Source organism: Apium graveolens, chromosome 3 (genome assembly GCF_009905375.1).
Source record: "Apium graveolens cultivar Ventura chromosome 3, ASM990537v1, whole genome shotgun sequence".
In the NCBI taxonomy this organism is placed as follows: domain Eukaryota; kingdom Viridiplantae; phylum Streptophyta; class Magnoliopsida; order Apiales; family Apiaceae; genus Apium; species Apium graveolens.
In genome coordinates this window covers 144,625,397-144,633,545 of record NC_133649.1, presented here as the reverse complement: position 1 = coordinate 144,633,545, position 8,149 = coordinate 144,625,397, and the positions used below count along the sequence as shown (strand labels likewise).

Here is an 8,149-nt window from a genome sequence, read left to right as displayed (position 1 = left end):
ACCTAAACCTTGCAAATTACCCTCTGAAAGGATGAGAGCGCAATGGTGCAAGTTATCAGCAGTAATGGCCTTGATGGCCGCATCCTCATCTATCCCCAATTTTAGGTCTCTTAAAGACCCGTCTATACTTTTTGAGAAGTTGGGCCTGAAAAAATGGTCCCAACCCTCCTCGGAATCCAGAAATACATAAAACCACTCACTCTTCCATGTTGGATACGAGTCGGGATTGGTGCCAGAAATAAAGCAGGAACGAGCCAAGGATCTATGAACTATTTTGACCCATCCTTGGTCCTCAGAAGCATTTACAAATTTAAATAAATAACGAAAGACATAAACATTTGGCTCAAAACCGTGTTTACGAGATTGGGCCATATAACAGTGAATAAAACGCCAAGAGTTGGGTGTGAGTTGGGTCGGACAGACTCGGGCCTCAGCCAAAAGGCGAAAAACAAAAGGATGAGGAGGTAGGCGAAAACCAGCATAGAAGGTTTCCTTATAGACCCGAATGGCCCCAGGTTTTGGGTAGCAGGCCCTATCATTTGGGCCTGGAGCCTCGGCCCTATAAGGGTGAGAAATGCCAAAAAGGCGGGCTATGGTACCTACTTGATCTGGACCAAATCTAGAAGGATAATTATATGCATCTAAGTGTAACATGTTAGGAAAGGCTTGCCCAAATTCGGTTAAAAGATCCCTAAGAGAAATAACTGAGGAATGTACAAGAGATTTTTTACCTCGGCTGGCCCTAGAGGGACGGGCAACAGCTTGGGGGACATGGGAGTGAGATGAATCAGAATCCGCCATGGATGAAGACAAAAACCCAGGAAGCTCTTGAAAGTAAGTAAAGAAGATGAAGATTCAAACGGAATCTTCAAAATAAGCCCAGAAAGCGGCGGAGTAGAAAGCCGGAAATCGCTTGGAGGTGGCGATTCTTGAGAGACTAATTGCAGAGTTGAAGTTTAGAAATTTTTGTGAAAGTGAAGTGTGAGAAATGAACTCACACTCCACCTCTTATATAGAGGAGCTCAAAGATGCACAAACGGGCCTGGGCCTAAGAAAAAGGCGGGAAGCCCATAAGATTTGAATTTTGAAAAGATTTAAAATCAAAGTTCATTGAATGAATCAAGGCTCGAACAGCCTCAACAACGCCCAGGGTACATTATCCCAAGCCGTTGTTAGAAGTGTGGCTCCTAGGCGTGGTACAACAATGCCCAGGAAGCATCTGTCCTCAACAACGCCCAGGATGCATCATCCCTAGCCGTTGTTAGAAGTGTGGCTCCTAGGCGTGGTACAACAACGCTCAGGAAGCATCTGTCCTCAACAACGCCCAGGATGCATCATCCCTAGCCGTTGTTAGAAGTGTGGCTCCTAGGCTTGGTACAACAACGCCCAGGAAGCATCTGTCCTCAACAACGCCCAGGATGCATTGTCCCTAGCCGTTGTGAGGAGTGTGGCTCCTAGGCGTGGATCAACAACGCCCAGGAAGCATCTGCCTCCAACAACGCCCAGGACGCAAGTTTCCTAGACGTTGTTAGGAAACCGTCTCCTAGGCGTGGATCAACAACGCCCAGGAAGCATCAGCCTCCAACAACGCCCAGGACGTAAGTTTCCTAGACGTTGTTAGGAAACTGTCTCCTAGGCGTGGATCAACAACGCCTAGGATGTATTGAGCAGCAAAAGTTCTATTTTTCTGATCATTTAATTAGAAAATAAGGAAATTCCTTAAATATTTTCTGAAAAATGTTAATATTTTCAGAAATAAGGAATAAATCCAGAAAATTAAAGGATAAATCCCAAAAATTAGGGAAAAATCCAGATAAATAAGGAAATTCCTTAAAATATTTTCTGAAAAATGTTAATATTTTCAGAAATAAGGAATAAATCCAGAAAATTAAAGGATAAATCCCAGAAATTAGGGAAAAAATCCAGAAAAATAAGGAAATTCCTTAAATATTTTCTGAAAAATGTTAATATTTTCAGAATTAAGGAATAAATCCAGAAAATTAAAGGAAAATCCCAGAAATTAGGGATAAATCCAGAAATTAAGGATAAATCCCAGTAAATTAGGGAAAAATCCAGAAAATTAAGGAAAATTCCAGAAAATTAGGGAAAAATTCCTGGAAATTAAGATGATTCCTGAATAAAAGGAAGATTCATTGTAAATGTATAGGTCGCTCCATACTTTACGCAAAAATGAAACCCTGTAAGGGAACGAATAGATTTAATTTCTGCGAAACCTAATCAATGTTTCCCAAACGTTGGGGGGCAAATGATAGGGATAAATAAGTCCTGATTTTATAATTAATGGGCTGCTAGGCCCAATAAGAAGATGTATGATATTCAGAACAGAAAGGTTAAGCCTGACGGACCAGATCAGGCCTGGTGGAATAAAAAAGGCCCAAAAGCCCTGATTATTAATTAATTACGAAATTAATTAATAAGGGAAAAATCAGCTATTGAGAAGAGTCCCGATAAGGATATAAATCCTTATAGATTAGCCTCAAGGGGACCTAAAAGGATAAGGAATCAGCTTCCTACTTCCTAGGACTCCTAAGTCTATTCTAATTATGAGACTTGCCCACCAGGTCTCCTATACCAAGTCCAATTCAAGGACTCCCAACATCTATATAAGGGGCCTCACCCCACAAATCAGAATTACGTTTTTTGGCTTGATTCTCTAATTCACAGAGATACGTAGGCATCTCGTAAAGGCAGATCGAGCCACGAAATACGAGAGCAGCCATTAAAGGCCTTGAGCTCTCGAATCTTAGTAATAAATACAGTAAATAATAACCTTAGTTTTTTATCCATAACAGTTAATTTATTAAAAATGGTGGAGCCGAGGGTACTCGAGCGACTTAAGTGAATCGTTAAGCGCAAAAGCGAACGTTAGGGTCTAATTGGTTAAAGTATAGATTCATAACCGACTTTGGTTTAATTCCAACTTATATGTTATTTATAGGTTACCAGACTCGTCCCAAGCCATTTATCACCCCCAGTCGCTCAGGCAAGTTTTCTACCCGTTATACTGTTGTTGTGATGTATATATGAATATGCATTATCTTGTGATAAGTGCATGATTGTTATTAGCAAATCTTGCGATATATTGGAGCATGTGATACGGTATATATGCATGTCTGTTCCGTAATCTTGATATATATATCTGTTGATTCCATTGCTTATAAGTTGCGTAATACCTATGCTAGAGATAAGCAGTAGTTGCGTATATCCTTAGTATAGGGGACCCAAAGGTGAACATTTTCTAAAAACTGGGAGTCGATGTTCCCGAGTATAATATATATATATTTATATATATATGGATATAGTTTTCAAAACTATTAATCAAATAAGGTTTATTCGATAACTTTATTTTATTTAATGAATATTATCTAGGATATTCATTCGAGAACTTATGACTCCGTTTATTTTATTTAATGAATATTATTTTGAATATTCATTCGAGGACTTATGACTCCACTTATTTATTAAATAATATTCTTTATTTTATTAAAGAATGATGTTTGATAATCAAACTTATTTTCGATTATTCAAATAAAGATCGTACTTTCGTATAAGTATATCTTTGGTTATTTATTTATTAATTTCAAGTAAGAGTTTTAAAACTTCTACTTCAATTATTTTTATAAAGATTATCCTTATGGGAATATTATTTAAATAATAATATTCAGATACTTTCTAACACATCGGGACTGATTTATTTCTTTAAATCAACATTACTCTAAACATTCTTAAAAATGTTTTCGAGTCTTCAAAATGATTTTTAAAAGATTAGAGCAGATCCCAAAATTCATTTTTATATTTAAGATATTCCTTTCGAAGGGGATTTAAATACTCGCTCAAAACCTGAGGGATCCGACACTGTGGTGTGTTTTATATTCGCAACAAGGTTGCTATTTTGATCAAAGAGTTTTTGATTACTTACCCAACACTCGGGAAGTAAAATTCTTGGAACAAGTTAATCCATTAACAGGCATCGCTTGGGAAATATCGGTGAGTTTTCCTTTCCAACTAGATACGACTTCTTGGTGGAGCCGTATCAACAAGTTTCTACTTGGGGAAAGGGGGGACGAGCTTTACGTTTCAGAGTCATGGATTTCATCTGAACTAGGAGTGGCGTAAGTGGTCGAGTGGCGCCGGCCCAGACTTATTATATTTGCCCAAATGGCCTGGAAGTTCCGCTAAGATGGTACATTCCTTAGGAGTCCAGTGTTCGGTTGACAAGTAAATCCGACAGGTTCTCCTGTACATGTAAAAAATGGTGGGGTTGCACTACTACGACTGATCATCGTAAGTGGTCTTCCTGGCGCGGCAAACTCCCGTAATGAGTTCATCATCCAGTTGGATATTTCTGCAACACTACCCAGAGCACTTCGATAGAAAGGCTACGGCTGGGCGATTGTTGAGTGTTGGCAGGGTCGGGTTTTCAAAATGATGTTTCCATCATATGAAGTATCTCGTAACTTCATTTATTTTGAATGATATTTCAAAGATTGATTCTATACAAGTTATGCCTTGTAGCTTCATATATGTGATGAACTATTTATACCTTGAACGGTGGTAGTTCAAGTAGTATTCGGAAAGGATATAAGTATATTGGAGTATCTTATAACTTCATCTTTTCAACTTATATCTAGTAAATGATTATCTTATGCATGACAAAGATTTTCAGAAAAATGTCGAGACAAGGTTAGATATATGAGATCACCTTGCAACGATATTTTTATACACTTATAAACTGGAACTCTGTGTATATTATACATGGCAGGAGATTTCAAAGATTTTGAAAAGTATATAAGTATATATACTGAATATTTTGCGACTTCGTCACATTAAGAGGTCAAACTTGGTTCATTTCTTCTTGACCAAGACTTTCATGAGTACTATGAGAATGCTCATATATTGTTAATTATTATGCATATTATTTCGGTGGGCTTGTTGCTCACCCTTGCTTTCTTCTTTCATCACACAACAACAGATAGAAAGGATGAACATGACCAAGCTCCCACTTCGCAAGCGGTTAGGAAACGTTCTGCAGTTTTCTGGAAGCGTTGATGCCGCCGTAGCTGAGGTAGGAGCTACCAATAGGCTAGGTTTTCAACTATTGATGAACCAGACTTATGTATAATATGAATTGTAATAATGGCAAGGAATATGTAAATTTATTCAGAACCCTTTTAAGATGTAATGGCTTTTAATTGTGGAATAAAATGGCTTGTGTTATTTTTGGTATTCATCTCTGGGACTATAACTTGTGGTATGTGTGTGTATATTGTGGGGTCACAATACGCAGCAGTTTGTTGATTGTTAAGATTAAGTATTATTAAGGGAAATGGAACTCGTGATGACCTGGATCCCCGACCCCGGATCTGGGGGTGTTACAGCATGTCTAGCTTTCGCCTCCAAGGAGAAGCATTTAGATATTGTAGTTGCTCATTGCCATCCTCATCGTCACTGTCAAATTCCCCCACTAAGGCTTTCTCTAAGGCATCAGATATTAGCATATGATCAAGTTCTGAAGTTACCGCAGAATCAATCAAATTCACCTTTAAGCACTCCTCGTCTTCTATAGGGAATTTCATTTCCTTGAATACATTGAATGTCGCATCCTGATCCTGCACCGTCATAGTAAGTTCACCTTTCTGCACATCTATCAAGGTACGGCCTGTAGTCAAGAAAGGTCTTCCCAAGATTATGGGAATCTTCTTATCTTCCTCGAAATCCAAAATGACAATGTCTGCTGGGAAGAAGAGCTTATCCACCTTTACTAACACGTCTTCCACGATGCCTCGTGGGTATGTAATAGAACGATCAACCAATTGTAGAGACATGTAGGTGGGCTTTGGATCGGGCAAATTCAACTTTTTGAAGATAGACAATGGCATCAGATTGATGCTTGCTCCCAAATCACACAGGCACTTATCGAAACACAACTTGCCAGTGGTACAAGGAATGGTGAAGCTATCCGGATCTTTAAGCTTTGGAGGTAATTTTTGTTGCAGCACATCACTGCACTCTTCCGTTAGAGCAACGGTCTTAAGGTCATCCAGTTTCACCTTCCTTGAAAGAATACTCTTCATGAATTTTGCATAACTAGGCATTTGCTCCAGAGCCTCAACGAAAGGTATGTTGATGTGAAGTTTCTTGAACACCTCCAGAAACTTACCGAACTGCTTATCCAATTTTTATTGTTGCAATCTCTTAGGGAAAGGTGGTGGAGGATAGAGTTGTTTTTCCCCTGTATTACCCTCAGGCAGAGTGTGTTCAACAGTAGTCTTCCTTGGTTCCGCCACTTTCTCCTTTTGCTTCTCTTCTTCAGCCACAACTTCAGCTTCTCCATCTTTTGCTTTTTTAGTATCAGCAACTTTTCCAGACCTTAAAGTAACAGCCTTTACTTGCTCCTTAACTTCCTTCCTGCCTGTCACTTCAGTATCACTGGGAAGTGTGCCAGGTTAACGATTGAGCACAACATTGGCTAATTGACCGATTTGATTTTCCAAGGTCTTGATAGAAACAACATGACTTTTGCACAACAGCTTGAGCTCCTCGAAATCAGCACTAGAAAGTGGAGCAGCACCTCCTTGTTGAGGATATGATTGCCTTTGAGCATAATGATGTGGTTGCTGGAATCCAGGTGGATTAAATTGCTTACTGATAGGTTGCTGATATGGTTGCTGAACAACATTCTGATTATTACTCCAGCTGAAATTGGGATGATTTCTGTTATTAGGATGATAAGTAGCTGGCACAGGCTGCTGCGGTCACTGATAATTGTTCACATGCTGAACAGATTCATTAACAAGAGAACACTGATCCGTAGCATGAGAACCTGCACAAAGCTCACAGACCATAGCTATCTGATTGACTCTATAGGTGGCTAAAGAATCGACCTTCAAAGACAGCGCTTGTAGCTGCGCTGCAATAGCTGTAGCTGCATCGACTTCCAGAATACCTGCTACCTTCCCAGACATCATCCTTTGAGTTGGGTTTTGATGCTCATTTGCAACCATAGTTTCAATAAGATTATAAGCCTCAGTATAGCTTTTGGCCCACAAGGCGCCTCCAGCTGCTGCATCGAGCATGGGCCGAGATTGGGCCCCCAAACCATTATAGAAACCAGTGATCACCATCCAGTCAGGCATACCATGACGTGGACACTTTATCAACATCTCCTTGTAGCGCTCCCAAGCTTCGCATATAGATTCTATTATTTGCTGCGCAAACTGAGTAACAGCACTCCTCATAGCTGCAATCTTCGCCATCAGATATAACTTTACCAGAAACTTTTGCGCAAGATCTTGCCAAGTAATGATGGACCCAGCTGGCTGAGAATGTAACCAGTCCTTAGCTTTATCCCTCAGAGAGAATGAGAAAAGCCTCAGCTTGATAGCCTCATCAGTCACACCATTATATTTGAAAGTACTATCTGAATAGTGCCCGATTTGATTTCAAAAGTGTTAGCTTGAATAGCCGGATGAAGGATGCTTGACTGAATGTCATCAATTTTAGGCCGAAAAAAGTCCATAAGAGCTGCATCTGCTGCTGGAACTATACGATCACCCATGATTACTGGTTCTTTCTGCTCACTCTCTTTATCCGAATCTTCAAAATCTATCTTCTCCGAAATATCAAGAACTGAGTCTGTCTCCTCAGCCGTATCTAAAGTTCTCTTACGAGTGCGAGAACGTGTTTGCATAAACGCTCGCTAGATTACCTGAAACACAACCGGAAATAATAAGTAACATGTCTTAATCAATGAGTCCTAATGACCACTGATGGCAAGTACATAAACTAAACAAATACGCCGAGTCCCCGGCAGCGGTGCTAAAAACTTGTTAGGCATAAAATACGCGCTAATAATTTATGCAAGTATACGCGTTCACAAGTAATATAGAATAAATTATAGTTCGTTCCCACAGAGACTCAGACTAATTATGTTCAATTAACACTTACTCAACAATGTATGATTACTTCTCAATGTCAAGACAATAACACTTAAATTTGATTTACTAATTATTAACTACAATTAAATACGAGAATTAAACACTTAATTGACATTTGAATTAACAATATTAAACACACATGAGATCATAACTTCATTGCTACTTCATTCAATAGTTATCGTTATTACCAT

The 8,149-nt window shown here is 39.2% G+C and overlaps 1 non-coding gene across 1 annotated transcript; it reads left to right on the top strand.

The window, feature by feature from the left end:
- The first annotated feature begins 7,155 nt into the window (after nt 1-7,155).
- LOC141715956 (small nucleolar RNA R71) lies at nt 7,156-7,262 on the top strand. Its single transcript, XR_012572694.1, has one exon. It is a non-coding gene; the product is annotated as a small nucleolar RNA R71 (small nucleolar RNA).
- The last annotated feature ends 887 nt before the right edge of the window (nt 7,263-8,149 follow it).